General features: G+C 39.4%; 1 protein-coding gene and 1 pseudogene across 1 annotated transcript in view; one reads left to right on the plus strand and one right to left on the minus strand.

Moving 5' to 3' along the window:
* Window positions 1-5,377, minus strand: part of CDH7 (cadherin 7) — a 190,949-nt gene extending 185,572 nt beyond the window's left edge. Inside the window, exon 1 of the mRNA XM_033425013.2 lies at window positions 5,147-5,377. The gene's annotated coding sequence lies outside the window, so the exon portion shown is untranslated. The remainder of the gene's footprint in view (window positions 1-5,146) is intronic.
* On the plus strand, window positions 1,010-2,349 carry LOC101278309 (60S ribosomal protein L4-like; annotated as a pseudogene).
* Window positions 5,378-15,640: the final 10,263 nt, after the last annotated feature.

The following is a 15,640-nucleotide window of genomic DNA, read 5'->3' on the forward strand; positions in this document are numbered from 1 at the left end:
AAAGCAAAAACACTGACTTGAAAAGATATATGCACCTCCACGTCCACTGCAGCATTATTTACAATGGTCAACACATGGAAACAACCTAAGTGTTCATCAATGGATGAATGGATGAAAGAAATTGTGGTATGTGTGCACAATGGAATATTATTCAGCCATAGAAAAGAATAAAATCTTGTCATTTATGACAAAATGGGTGGACTAAAGGGCCTTATCCTAAGTGAAATAAGTCAAAGACAAATACCACAAGATCTCTCACATATGAGAAATCCACATCTAAAACACACAAACAAAAAAAACAGGCTTATTAAAAAAAGAAAGAAATGGAATACTGCTGTTGACCCTTGAACAATGCAGCAGTTGAGGTGCTGACCCTCCGTGCACTCAAAAGTCTGCATATAAGTCATAGCCAGCCCTCTGAATACGTGGTTCCTCCTTGTCTGTGGTTTGGCGTCCAGGGATTCAACCAACCTCAAATCATGTAGTACTGTAGTATTTGCTACTGAAAAAAATCTGTGTATAGGTGGACCCTCACAGGTCAAAATTGTGTTGTTCAAGGGCCGACTGTAATCTCATAATCTAAATGTTAATAATGTTATCCAAAAAGATCTACTTATCAAAATTATATTGATATTTTTATTATAAAATTAATATTTATTCTTAAGCAAAAGTTCATCAGTGTTTTTCATTGGGTTAGAATGATTGCTAATTTCAGATTATAACTGCTCATTTTTGTTCAATAATATAAAACCCACATGCTGTATAGAAAATTGTAAGGATAAACAGAGTAATAAGCAATATTAAAAATAATATCAAAGAATATTAAGATAAAGACATTTTAAAAAATCAGCCTAAATTACGATTTAGATGCACATTAGATTATATTTTTAAAATTGGTTTAAAAAATTATGGAGATATAATGTAAAGCATAGTTATTATAGTTAATAACACCAAATTGCATATTTGGAAGTTGTTAGAAGAGTAGATTTTGCTTTTACTGTGGGAGCTGCCGGGTTGAGGGGAGCATGGCCTTCTCCTCTCCCGCCATGGTGTGTGCTCGTCCACTGATATCAGTGTACTCTGAAAAGGGGGAGTCAGCTGGCAAAAATGTCACTTTGCCTGCTGTGTTCAAGGCTCCCATTCGACCAGATATTGTGAACTTTGTTCACACCAACTTGCGCAAAAACAACAGACAGCCCTATGCTGTCAGTGAATTAGCAGGTTATCAAACCAGTGCTGAGTCTTGGGGTACTGGCAGGCCTGTGGCTCGAATTCCCAGGGTTTGAGGTGGCGGCACTCACTGTTCTGGCCAGGGTGCTTTGGGAAATATGTGTCTTGGGGGCCGTATATTTGCACCAACCAAGACCTGGCGACATTGGCACCGCAGACTGAATACAATGCAGAAGCGACATGTCATCCGCTCTGCGTTGGCTGCCTCATCTTTACCAGTGCTGGCCATGTCTAAAGGTCATCGTACAGAGGAAGTTCCTGAACTTCCTTTGGTAGTTGAAGATAAAGTTGAAGGCTACAAGAAGACCAAGGAGGCTGTTTTGCTTCAGAAGAACCTTAAGGCCAGGAATGATATCCAAAAAGGTCTACGGCTCGCAGCAAGTGAGAGCTGGCAAAGGCAAAGTGAGAAACCGTCGCCGTATCCAGCGCAGAGGACCCTGCATCGTCTATAATGAGGACAACGGTATCATCAAGGCCTTCAGAAACATCCCTGGAACTACTCTACTTAATATAAGCAAACTGAACATTTTGAAACTTGCTCCTGGGGGGCATGTGCTACGCTCCTGCATTTGGACTAAAAGTGCTTTTCCGCAAGTTAGAGGAGCTGCATGGCACTTGGCGTAAATCTGCCTCCCTCAAGAGTAACTACAACCTCCCCACGCACAAGATGCTCAATACAGACCTTAGCAGAATCTTGAAAAGCCCAGAGATCCAAAAGAGCCCTGCGAGCACCACGCAAGAAGATTCATTGCAGAGTCCTGAAGAAGAATCCACTGAAAAACCTGAGAATCACGTTGAAGCTAAACCCATATGCAAAGACCATGCACCGGAACACCATTCTTCGCCAGGCCAAGAACCACAAAATCCGGATGGATAGGGCAGCAGCAGCACTAGAAGCCAAATCGGATAAGAAGGGGATTCCAGGCAAGGAGCCTGTGGTGGGAAAGAAAGGAAAGAAGGCTGTTTGCGTTAAGAAGCTGAGAAGCGAAAGAAGGCTTTGGTGGGAAAAAAGTCCCCAAGAAACAAGCAGCTAAAAAGAAGCCTGCTAAAAAGGAGCCTGCAGAAAAGAAACCCACCACAGAGGAAAAGAAGGCTGCGGCATAAACTTAAATTTGCTTATTCGGTAAAGGTCAAATCATTTTGGACAGCTAATTTTGAATAAAGACCTGATCAAAGAGAAGTGAGAAACATGAAAAAAAAAAAGAGTAAGTCTTAAAAGTTCTCACACCAGAAAAACAAATGTTGTAACTATGTATGATGACACATGTCAACTAGACTTATTGTGGTGATCATTTCACCATGTATACAAATAGCAAATCATTATTTGTACACCTGGAACTAATATAATGTTATAGGTCAATTATACCTCAATTAAAAAAAAGTGAAGAAAATTGGTTTAAAAATTAAAGAAAAAACTAACACAAAGCTGAAGTTATTTTAGATGATGTGTTTGTTAAATTTTTAACTGAAAACTTTAAATACATCTTAATTTCAATGTGTTCGTTAAATACTGAATCCTGACAGGTACTATTTTACTGTAAATATTTTTCCTTGGCCAAATATGTGTTTACCAGCTTGTACATCAGGCTCAATTCTATAATAGAGTCTCTTTTCAGATTAAAGAATGCAATGAGCTTTCTTAAGAGACTCAGCTTCTGCAGCCTTGCGGGTTTCACAGTTATAAACAGCTAGTGGTAGAGGGCACTGCTGTTTTAAATAATAGTGTTGTGGGTCACATTTTCAATTCTTTTGTTAGTTTGTTTTCTGACCAACAGCCTCACTTCTAAGTGGCCTGATCTAATTTCTTCCAGATTATAAAAATCAATACAGGTTAACATGACTGATGCAAGAAACCAGAATTAAAAAAACTGAAGTTACCATATAAGTCTATAAACTGAGATTTACTTACAAATGTGCTGCTCTAATTCAATGCAGAAGGACTCGACGGATAAGACAGAGCAACACACTCTGCCACTGGATATTAAGTAATCGAGTAAAATGTTATTTCATTAGTCCTTTTACCTATTACTTAATTATGAATAAAGGTGACTTTTAAATTGTAAAAATTGGAAAATTATACATGATTTGTTAATTTAGCTTAACTTTTTTTTTAACATCTTTATTGGAGTATAATTGCTTTACAATGGTGTGTTAGTTTCTGCTGTATAACAAAGTGAATCTGCTATACATATACATATATCCCCATATCTCCTCCCTTTTGCATCTCCCTTAACTTTTGATCATCCCTTTATTTAAATCTACAAAATTAACTCCCCTTTCATATCATTCCCACCTTTGGACGATCAATATCATAATTTATGTTGTGGAGATAGTAAAACAACTTTTCTCTCTCATTACCTTATATTCTTTTTATTATTTACATTGTATTTTTAAATTTTTTTCTCCCAGCTTTATTGAGGCTTAATACTTTATATTACCTGATTACCAGGCTTATTCAGGCCGGTTACGTGGAAGGATTTCGCCTAATCCCAAAGAACAAGGGTGAGGAGTAAGAGAAAATATTATGCACAGACATGTATGCAGAGCTCTTCCTGGAAGCAGAAGGGACTCATGCCTCCCCAGGGAAGTAGGGGAAATACCATCATTCAGCACGTGAACATCAAGACACACACAAAGCAGGTGTTGCGCGGAGCAAATGGAGCGACTTGAGGGATGGACCGCGATAAGGCTGCAGAAACTGAAGAGCACGCCACCCATTTTCCAAAAGAAATTTTCAAACTTCTTAATATACTTTTGCCTTAATCACCTTTAACTTCACAGTAAAATACCCTTGGAAAACATATCATTCATCTTTACATGTATTTATAGCTCAAATATGTATTCAGAATTTTCCATTAAGAATAATATACTATTCTTACTTTGCCTGAATTCACACAGGAGTAATTCTCTACAGAACTACACTTCATTTACTTTTTAAGTGTGTAACTCTGGAAATGATTTGAATATAATGAAAATGCTATTAAATACACTTTTGTTGAACAGAGTAATAAACCTCACTCACTTTAATAATCAGAATGTAACCCAGTCATTCATCTTCTTGGAGAACACTGCAGGTCTGCTATAAAAGGTAACGGAGCTCTGAGTATGCCATTTCTCCTATTTTAATGTCAAACCAAAGCCAGGAAAGAATTATAAGGTATGACACGTACATTGTTTGCTAAAACCAAACTCACAGCACTATATTTATGCCCTGGGTGCAAAACCCCTAAATGGATAGAAGGATGAGAGTGGCTTTATTTTACAACTTTACTGGTAAGAATTGCATAAAAGATATGTAAAAATGGTGGAAATTCTAAGACATCTTGGGGAATTATAAAGAAAAGTACATAAAATTATAGTGTGAGGAAGTTTGAGGAACACGTTTTGTGCTACTGAACGCTGGCAGGACTCTGATTGAAGGGTGGAACTCATTCAGGCCTCCTCAATTACAAAATAATAGTTACTTTTCTTTTCCTTTTGTTTAAAGCTCCCATATGAATACGCTTGGGGGAAAGCGTTATTCCTTTTAGAATACTACTGAGATTTGAAGATTCAACGGTTCAAAGAATGTGGGGTTTAATGCAAAAAAAAAAAAAAGATATCTTTTAAAAAAGAACATGACTTGTCTATTCCACAGTCTAATCTTAATCTCTCCCCAGATAAAGCATATTCCTGTGTAATAGTCTCTTAATATGAATACCATCATCTAGAAACATTCTCCATTAGAGTTAAGACTTCCTTAGCATCACATGGACTGATTGCTTTCATTTCAAAAATAATATAGTTAATTGCATTCTTATTTTTTTTAAAAAACCCTAAGTTTCTAAAACAACCTGGTTGCATTCCTGTTAGGTACTCCAGTGACCCTTAGTTATTACAAACATGTTATGAATTATATGTAATTAGCTGCACTTACCTTCTGCACTGCTGCCCAGACCGGAAACTGCAGGATCAGCTTTGGTTCCACTCAGTCTCAAACCTGCACGATTCTCTGTCTTAATTTGCATTCAAAACACCACCGCGTTTGACCTGGATTGTTTGGGAGGATCCATGACTTTAAGCTCTTTATACAAGTCATGCTCGAGGCACAAGACCACAAGACATGGTTTGAATTAAGACCAGGTTTGGGTTTGCTGAACACTGTAAGGCAGTGGCTTTCAACCTTGCCAAAACATTGGAAGCACCTGGGGAACTGTAAAAAACATGTTGATGCCTGCAGAGATGATGATTTAATTGGTCAGAGAGCATTGCAAAAGTTCCCCAGGTGATTCTACTGTAGAGTCAGGTTTGGGAACTACTTCTCTTAGCTGAGCATTGTCTTGCAGAGAGGAATGTAAGCACGACTGGATTTTGAGAAGGTATGTGGATGAGAGAGGAAAGAATCTGAAATTTTTGAGAGGCAAAGTTGTGATGATTAGTACAGGAAGATGAAATTTTTAGGGAAAATTAAAACAGATGTTGGAAAGGATCATCAGGCAGTTGCGCTGTACTGATGTGTCATATGGTGCTCTCTTCTATGTTCTCATACTCAGTAAATGCTCTGCAGTGTTGGTTACTTGGGGGATGGCTATATGTTGGCTGAGATAACGTTCTCTCTCTACCAACCTACCACCCACAAGTCAGGGGGGTCCTTGACAGTCCCTCCACATTCTATTTTAATTCCCTAGTTAACTGTCGGTCTCCTGCTTTAATTTGAATCTCTTTGAGAACGATTTTATCTTTTTCATCACTGTGAAACATTGTAGTGTGCCTGATAACTATCTAAAATTCAGCAAATGTTTGTTGAATGAATATTGAATAATGACGAAGTTGAATGAATAATTTAAGATTACTTTTGCAAATAGTTCAGTCTTTTTGGGCAAATAAACAAAATATTCCCACACAAATACTGACTTTTCTTCTTTCTTGCCTTAGAGTTTTAAATATTGATTCTCCTTTAAAGTCTCAGACGAACTCTTTCGAGACCCAGGACTCAGCTGGGGGCTCCTTTATCCCTTTAAAGAAGCTTCTGAAAGAGGTAATATGAAAAGTGACATCAAGGATAATAAATATACTGTGAATTCTAGGAGAGAGTTGCCTTGATAAAGCCTCTCAGACTTAAACAGTTCATCTTGGCTATCGAAGAGACATTACCTAAGACTACTTCTGCCCTTGGGAAGAACCGTATGTATGATGTTAAAAGATTAGAGTAGTGTGACAGTGCCAGCTTATCTGAGGAAAAATTCTCCTTCACAGCCAGCCAGGAAATATCCTTACTGAGATATAATCGAACAGCCCCAAATTCTGATTTGACAACAGGTATGCTTTGCTCTTCTACTTTGGGCATACCCTGACTGTTCCAGCTGACTGTCTTCTATTCTATCCTAATATTCCCCCTGTTTTTACACTCTACCCTCTTTCTCATCACTCTCCCTCTGACATATTGATGAATTCTCCTAGTCATCTCTAGAACCCACATTAACCCTTCTAACAGATTATCGTTTCACCCTGTCCTAAATAAAGCCTTCTCTTTTGGGTGTCATGAGTTCCAGTAGTTCACCTTCTGCACTCCACTGTTGTCATCTATTGACCTGAAAGCTGCTCGCCTCCACCCACATTCAATGAAGACTTTGGCAACAACCTTACTGTTCACAACAACACCTCTCATTTTCCTGGACCACTGTTGCTACTCAATTGTACTTTTGGTCCATAACAACTTTCATTTCCATCTCATGCTTTAGATAATCTCTGATCACAAACTCCTAGGCTTTAATCCCACTGAATTTATCCTTTGCCATAATTTGGAACTCCTTTCATAATTCTCTTCTGTCCCACTATTTTCTCCTACTGATGTAACTGGCTTTCTGTTGTATCATTTCAACAACTGTCTTGTTTTTATACTCAGTTGCCTCCATATTGTATCTTTCAGTTAGAACCAACCATTCCAACTCTACATTTGTCCACTCTCAATTGTCTGATACAGCAACCAGTAGCCACATGGTCTATTTGGCACATGAACTATGACAAATCTGAATTGAAATATGCTGTATGTGTGATACACACACCAGAATTCACTGACCTGGTGTAAAAAAAGAATGTAAAATCTCATTAATTACCTTGTTTGTGATAATCAATTCACAATGTGTGTATATATATATATATATATATATATATATATATATATATATATATACACACACACCTATATATAAAATCATCATTTTGTACTCCTTAAATATATACAATTTTTACTTGTCTATCATACCTCAATAAAGCTGGAAAGAATTTTTTAAAATTACAAATATGGCTTGCATGTGTGGTCTGCATTATATTTCTGTTGAGCAATGCTGATTAACATGTGTCAAGGAACTTATGTCCTTCACTGTCAACTCCTGAGCATTGAACTTGGTGAGAGAAATCATACAAATAGGTGTATTTCTAACCTAAAGGGTCCACTTCTAGCCTAAAATGACCATCACTACTCCTCAGACAACCTTTAACTTGTCCCCAGAGAATGCGAGCCCTAAACTATCTCTCACAATTCATACAGCAAATGCGTACTGAGTGCCGACCATGCCAGTCACCAGGTTAGGAGCTGAGGATGGAGCAGTGAACAAGAGATAAGAGTCCTTACTCTCACGGTGGAGTCGGACAAAAAACAAGGCGCATCAGGAAAATATGTAGTTTGTTACACACATCGAGTAGCTCTAGGCTAAACTGAAAATGTGATTCAGGCAATTGGGATAGAAGATGTCAACCGAGGAACACTGCAGAACTTGTAGACAGTGTCCTGAAAAGGCCTCAGTGAGGATGTGGCACCTGGAGGAGTGAAGAAGCTGAGCTATGATTCTTGGGGAGGAGGCTTCCAGGGAGAGGGAACATCAAGGGCAAAGTCCCGGCTGAGAGTGGAGCACAGCTAGAGGCCTGGACAAAGGCCTCTGTGGCCGGAACCAGGGCGCCAAGGAGAGAGAAGCAGATGGCTCAGCGAGTTTCCGAGTGAGCATGGCTGTGGGGGGCAGAACACAGGCAGATCAAATAGGTCACCATGTGGACTTTGGCTTTTCTGTCAAATATTTGGAAGGTCTTGTCCAGAGGGGTCATGCGATCAGGCTTAATTTTAACATGACTCCGGATGCAGCACTGAGAAAAGAGAGAAGAGAGGTGAGGTTAAAAGCAGGTAGAATGGTTATGAGACAACTGCAATAGTCCAGGTGAGAGGTGAGGGTGGTTTCCACCAGGCTGGTAGCAAAAGAAGTGAAGTGTCTTCTCGACAGAGGTAGTGAAAGCCTCTCGGCTGAAGCGCTTCTCTGTGTCCAGATAATTTACCTACACCCCAACTCAGCTTTCCCTTTTTCCTTTTGTCAGAGGAAGCGTGACCCCATCCCCTCATTCATTGTCTGGATCCAGTCCACTTCCTACCAACCACTGTTGTCTCTAACATCTTTCCCTATTGGTTCAATAACTAAACTTAAGAAAATGAGCACTCCCTCAAGCATTCACTCTCTTCCCACCTCATTGTCAGCTCTATTCTTTTTCCTCCTTTATAATTCCTGTCTCCGGAATCTCACCTCACCATTCATCTCTCTACTGCAAAGTGGCTCTAGTTGCCACCACGACAGGAAAATCCTTTTGACCTTCTGATTTGGAACTTCTTAGCTAATTTAAAGTCCTCATTTTATTGGACATCTTTGTGGCATTTGATGATACTGATCATTCTCTTTTGGAATTTGGACTTTCCTCTGTTTACATTTATGTTGCCACTGGTCTGTTAAACACGAGTGCATAATCGTATTTTACTTAACTCTGGTCTCTAATATCATGTATATAATTCAATTTTATGTACCTGGAGCGCATAAACATATATATACATATACATAAACAAATATATAAATACAAATTTATATATAAAATGATATACATACATATATACTATTTATATATATAATGGTTAATTATATAAGAATATTTAATCTCAGTTTCTATAGAGACTACTCTTTTCCTTTGTTCTTTTATTTCTGTCATTGAAAGAATTCAGCCTTCTCAATGGGTCTGTGGTACCTGTCTCCCCAAAATTAATGGAATTGTTTCCCTTTACTCATACATAAGTTTCAAAGACAGAGACCTCTCTGCTTTCAAGGAAAGAGGATCCAGGGTTTTAGTTGCTAACGATTTTGGTCTCTAGGCTTCAAGGTCTATTGCAAAATAAAAGGAGTTAGCTTTCCCCCCTGCTCTGTGTATGGGTAACAGAAGTTTTAAGTTAGGAGTCATAAGGCAGATTGGCAAGGGGGTGGGTGAGGGAGAAGCTGCCTGGGAAACGTTGGGTTAGTGGATCAAGAGACCCCACTGGGCACTGATTGAGGGCCCAGAACAATGAATCTAAGTCCTGCAAACAGCCAACCGACACCAGCTTTCCTGTGATAGAGAGCCCCAAGACCTAAGCCTTTTTATCCTCAGGAGTATCTCACCAGTTGTCTGTGTAGTGGGATCTGGCCCTAGTCTGAATACCCCAGGTGGACCACACTTCAGTGCTCAGGATGCGTGTCAGCGCTAAGTTTGGAAGGCAGCGGAGAGGCGGGACTGACATCAGGCACAGGGGTGCCTGGGGCTGTGGGTGTGGAGGGGAGGAGGCCCTGCTCTGAGGCCTGAGGGGCTTGAAGGGGGAGCTCTCGCGGGTGCGCTGGTTACCGATGACAGTTCTGTCTGGATGGGCCTCTTCTCATCATCACTGTCCAGATTATGCCTACCTCACATTTCATGGATGTTTAGCTACAAATTCAAATGTATGGGTTCTCCATGGCATACGGATAACAGAAACAATTTTAATAAAGAGAATGTCTGCACATAATGGATTACAACAGATATTCAAATCACTTTATGAAAGAAAAAGGTTACCATGTTTCTAGTACTTGATATGAACTTAACTGGTTTTACTAATTTATCTAAAGAAAAAATAATGTGTCAAGCAGAAAGGGAGACTTTATCCAGGAAAGGCAGAATGGAAAGAATAAAACAAAAACAGCTAAAAAATCTGTGGTTTTTCATATACTCTGGGTGAGGAGACAACGCAAAGACTTAAGTATTTCTGTGCCACAGAGAAAAGCTTTCTATATAATGAAGACAGAAGCATGAGTTTTTCTCTGGATTTCTCTTTTTCTGCCACATTTTCCCCTGATGGCTACTGATCATTGTGTTTCCAGAGTGAAGAAGATGATAAAGCCAACGTGACTACGTGACTATCCTGATTCCTGTGAAATCCTCAGCAGTTTTACTCACTGCTACTCTAAGTCACTATAAACTTACTTAATGTGACGCAACAGTTGGAAAAGAGAGACAGCTGTGGTACGCTGACACCGCAGAAGGCTTAAAACTACCATTCTTTCCAAGTCAAAAATCTAACCGATTGTTTTCGAAATTCCTACCGAGTTTATTTTTTTCTTTTTAATTTTAACCATGATTTTAAAATATAGATATTTCTTATGAAAACCAAATTTCTTACCTCTTTTGAAAAATTGATCTCACAACCTGTATCTCCACATGGCCACAACTGGCTGGAGTTGACTAGAATGTGGAAACCTGGTAACTTGAAAATCCAGGTAGATGAGCCTGGAACCTTTCTGTCTCTTGATGACTCCTTACTTACCAACCACTGTCAGGGTCAAATTCTGGTTTTAAAAAATATAAATGCCTGGGCCTCACCCCAAGGCTTTCTCACTTGGAATCAGGAATAGTTTAAGAACTCCCCCAGTAATTTTATTATGCAACTAGAGTTGAGACCCACTATTCTAGACCAGTATTTCTCAGCCTTAATGTGTATTTGAATCAACTACAGAACTTGCTAAAATAAAGATCCTGATTCATCTGAGATTCTACATTTATAAAAAGCTCCCAGGTGATGCTGGGGCCCCAGCAGCATTCTCAACCTTACTTACTACTCACAAAATAGAAACTTCAACATTTTCATGCTTAGTATTCAAATTCTGATAATTTCTCAGCATCAACAGAACTTTCCTCTGTTGACCCTAACACCTTTACACCTCTTTTCCTCCCCCAACTTAGATTCCACAGTCAGGCATCCTCATCGATGCTTTGCATTTTCTTCCTACTGTCCCTTCTTCTTGTTTACTCCTGGGAAAACTCCAGCCCTGATTACAGACAACACTTGCCCTGCAACTGAACAGCTGAACTCTCAATTGGAGGTAAACACTCAACCATGCAGATGATAGGCTTGAAAGTTGAGACTGCAAATCTCAAATGGACACTCAGAACAGCAAATCAATCCTGCTACTAACAGAATCACGCTCCCACTGTGAGCGGGAACTTTCAGCAAAGAAATACATACATAATAATTATAATCCACCTTCCCTCCTGCTATTATGTTAACCAGAGAAGCAGTGAGAACCAACAGAATGAGGCTGCATTCATGCCTACAGATAAGATACTTGCCTTTTTTTCCCTTTTCTCTCCTGCCTTTCCTTTCAATGCCAGTGGAGCTGGAGCTTAGAAGAGGGAGGAGAGGGATCAGAGATCCAGACTCAACTCTCCACTCCCTTCCCACCACAGAGGCCCACACGCGCACACGCACCAACACACACTCTTGAGTCCGGAAGCTGGCACTTTGGAGAGAAGCCCTTTGACTTAGCTCTGTGGCTCCCAGTTTAAAATGAACATGACTGTGCCTCAAACACAAAAAAATAGGACTATAATAACAGATGCGGCTAAAAAGTTAAATAATTTGGCAAAGGTACCACTAAGGAGTATGGGTTCACATAGCTCAGTAGAAGGGAAGCATAGTAATTGGGAAAATGTAGAGCTGTTTCCTACCGAGAGTCCTCAATTTACCAGTGACACTGGTAACTTTCATCTCTGCTTTGGCCACTGATTAGTCTTTTGATGGCTCACTAGTTGTACTGTTCACTAATTAGCCCCAGCATTGAATCTCTTTTCTTAGAACAGCACAACTTTATGCATCATTATTCCTCCCTTAAGTGAAAGAAAATTTTAAATGAAAATTAATATTACTGTGAATACATTATATTCCTCCATTACATTTTTTCTCAATCAGGAGAATATTTTTCCTTCTATTCATGTTGTCTGCTCATCCCGCTCATTAAATAGTAGGTTGTTAGATTCTTAATTATTTCAAATGTTGTAGTTCATTTACTCATTAATGTGCTCAGTCACAAATATTTATTGAATTCCATCTGCATGGTAGGCAGTTAGAATCAGTAATAAATTAAGCAAACTTTATCGAGGACTTATAGTCTAAAGTTTTCTCAGCTTTTCTTAAACTTGGTCTTATTGTTCCTAAAGTTGTATCCATTTTTAAAAAAATATATCAACTTTTCAATGCAGATTTTAAGAAAACAGAATTTCTTTCAAAGAGCTACATAGTTTTGTTACCCGAAAACTGGGTTCACCTCTTGGTGGTTGTTGAGCCAATAGACATAACCAAGCCAAAGTGTGGGAGGAGGAAAGATTTATTACTTGCAGCAAGTGATGGAACCGAGCAGGACCCTGTGGGGCTCCTGGGCACAAAAGCCTCCTGTGTCCCCCATTTCTTGATTACAGGAAATAGGCTTCATTCAGCCTCCATGACCCTCCCTGAGTTCCAATGGGCAAGTTCAAACAGTTGCTAATTAGGGAGTGGAGGGGATGTGGAGACCAGGGAGGAACAGTCAAAAGAAACAACAGGGCAGCCTTGCGGCAGGGTCCAGGTTCCCCCTCATGGGATGCACACAACAATACCTTTGAGCTGTTTTGCGGATACTGAAACCCCAACCACGTGGGAGAAGTTAACTGACTGCTGCCCACCAGCACGTAGACCCCAGACTGGTTGAAACCAGAAGGTTGATGATGCTGACTCCCTATTACCTCACCACCAACCAATCAGAACAATGTCCATGAGCTGACCACGCCCTGCTCCTTGAACACTCTAAGATGCCTCACTACCCCCTCCAGGTCAGGACACACAGTTTTGAGGGCACTAGCCCGCTGTGGCCCCCTTTGCCCGGCAAAGCAATAAAGCTATTCTTTCCTACTTCACCCAAAACTCTGTCTGCAAGATTTAATTTGGTGTCAGGGTACAGAAGCCCAATTCGACTTCAGTAAGAACACTGGGGATCTTTCCCAAAGCAACGTTTCCCTGAACAGCAAAACTGGGGAAGTTTTAAGCTAAGGGTACATACATATTCATAAAGGGGCTTGAGCAGAGGAGAATTCATCATAGAATTGGGGCAAAGGTCGACAGAGTTCAAGCTTTAGTTGACTGAAGTCAGGATGGTCAACATCATCATTCCATCCTCCAATTGGGTGGGGGCCTTAGTTCCTACAGAACTCAAAGGTATATTAACATTATGTATTTCCCTTGAGGAGCAACTAGGACTGTATCACTGCACTATTGCTTCACTGCCTTTCCTCTGTTCCTGCATTCCTTTGTTACCTTAAGATCATTAATTACCAAGGCCTGTTCAAGGGCAAGCATTGTGGCCAGGCTCAGGAACAAAATCGCTTAGTGCAAAACGGGTTCTCTTATGTCAAGAAAGCCATGCCTGCTTCTCTTTCTCCCAGGACCCCCTAACCTATCTGCTTACAGTTTCTCTCCAATTTGTTTATAAAATACAGATTAAAAAAATAATAATAAAGTGTGTTTCTTATCTTCCTTGGAGTTTAGCATTGAAAGCATACATCTATCTATCAAACACACTAAAGAAGATGATATTCTTAGTTTTACTTTTGTTAAAAAAACAAATTTCAACCGAGTAAATTTGAAGATCTAATTGGTTTCATTAGGCAATTCATGAATCGGGCAGCAGTCCAATCTGGTAACTAGCAGCGTGCTCTGAGGGGTTGTACAAAATGGAAGGTTTTTATAGGAAGAAGGGTGGGGCAAGGGAGCTATTAACAAAAAGAAAAGAAAGGGTTATTTTTAGGCCAAGACATGGGGGAAATGGGGGGAAGGAATTGCAAGCATTTAATTGTGTAGATTTCTCGTCTCCCTGGGTGGGGAAGGAGAGGGTCACTCTGGCAGATTACCTCATTGGTGCTGACTGGAAAATTCCAGACTGGTTAATGAAGATTGCATTTCTGGTGAAGGCTGGAACTACAATTAGGTTAGGTATTAAATCTAGTTTTGGTATCATTGGCTTTAGTGCAAGTGACACCATTTTGGGCCTGTGGTTTTTCTCTTTAATACTTTTGAACAGAGATGGACGTACCATGGAAATAAGGAAGCTTAAGTTGCAGGGCCCCTTACTTCCACTATCTCAGGATACTTATCGATGTATGCATGTGGTCATCTACATTTATTTTTTTAATTTCAAAAATTATATACTTTAAAATTATTTAAGATTGGTGTCTCCTTCCATTACGACATTCCTCCACAACACTTTTCCTATTTGGGATATCACTGGAATGGATCAAAGGAATATGGGAAGGAAAACAGGCTGGGAGACCTACGATTTGAAAAAACGTTGTTTGGAAAGTATCAATAAAATAAGAAAGAAACTGCAAACTCCTGAATTGAAGGTACATGTGAATATTACATTTATTTAGTAAAAACCTGAGAGAAAGTGTAGACTAAAATTAATGAAATGCAAAACAAAAGTAATAATAAATTTAAATAATTCTGACACTGAGGTGCTAATTGTAATGAAAATTGATTTCAGATCACACCAATAACAGTAACTCATACAAAGGAAGCAATAAATTTTGAATACAAATAATTCATAGGCTTTTGAATTGTTTGATAATCCAATTAATGAAGTGGGATGAATCATATAAACATGTTGGAAAAATATTTAAATTTCTTGCTAATGTGTCATGAAATACTAACATGGACACAGATGACATAAAAATCACAATATAGCATGAAAACCAGGACATTCGTGACAAATTATGACTAGTGACTTTTATCAGTTCAAACAGTATTTAAGATGAGGTATTGCAGGAGGAAAATTGAGGTGCCCTGAAATCCTACATCTTAACATTTATTTCTCACAGTTTTGGAGGTTGGGGAGTCCATGTTCAAGGAGCTGGCAAATTCAGTGTCTGATGAGGGCCTTTTCCCTCTCCCCGGTCCACAGTAGAAAGAACGAGAGAGCTCCCTGGTGTCTCTTCTTCTAAGGACACTAATCCCGTCTATGAGAGCCCTGTCCTCATGATCTAATCACCTTCCAAAGTGATTAGATCCTCCTAATATGATCACAAAGTGATTGTATTGGGGGTTAGGATTTCAACACATAAATTTTAGGGGGACACAAATATTCCATCCCTAACAGTACCTAATGAATGAAATAAACAGAGTCTTGTGATAGAGAATATCAAGAGAAAGGAATGCTGTTTTAGGTAAGGTGATAAGAAAACCTCCCTAAGAATGAGAACTAAATGTTACACCTGAATGATGAAAAGGAGGCAGCTATGAAAAAAATCCCAG

This window comes from Orcinus orca, chromosome 15 (assembly GCF_937001465.1).
Source record: "Orcinus orca chromosome 15, mOrcOrc1.1, whole genome shotgun sequence".
NCBI classification, from domain to species: Eukaryota; Metazoa; Chordata; class Mammalia; order Artiodactyla; family Delphinidae; genus Orcinus; species Orcinus orca.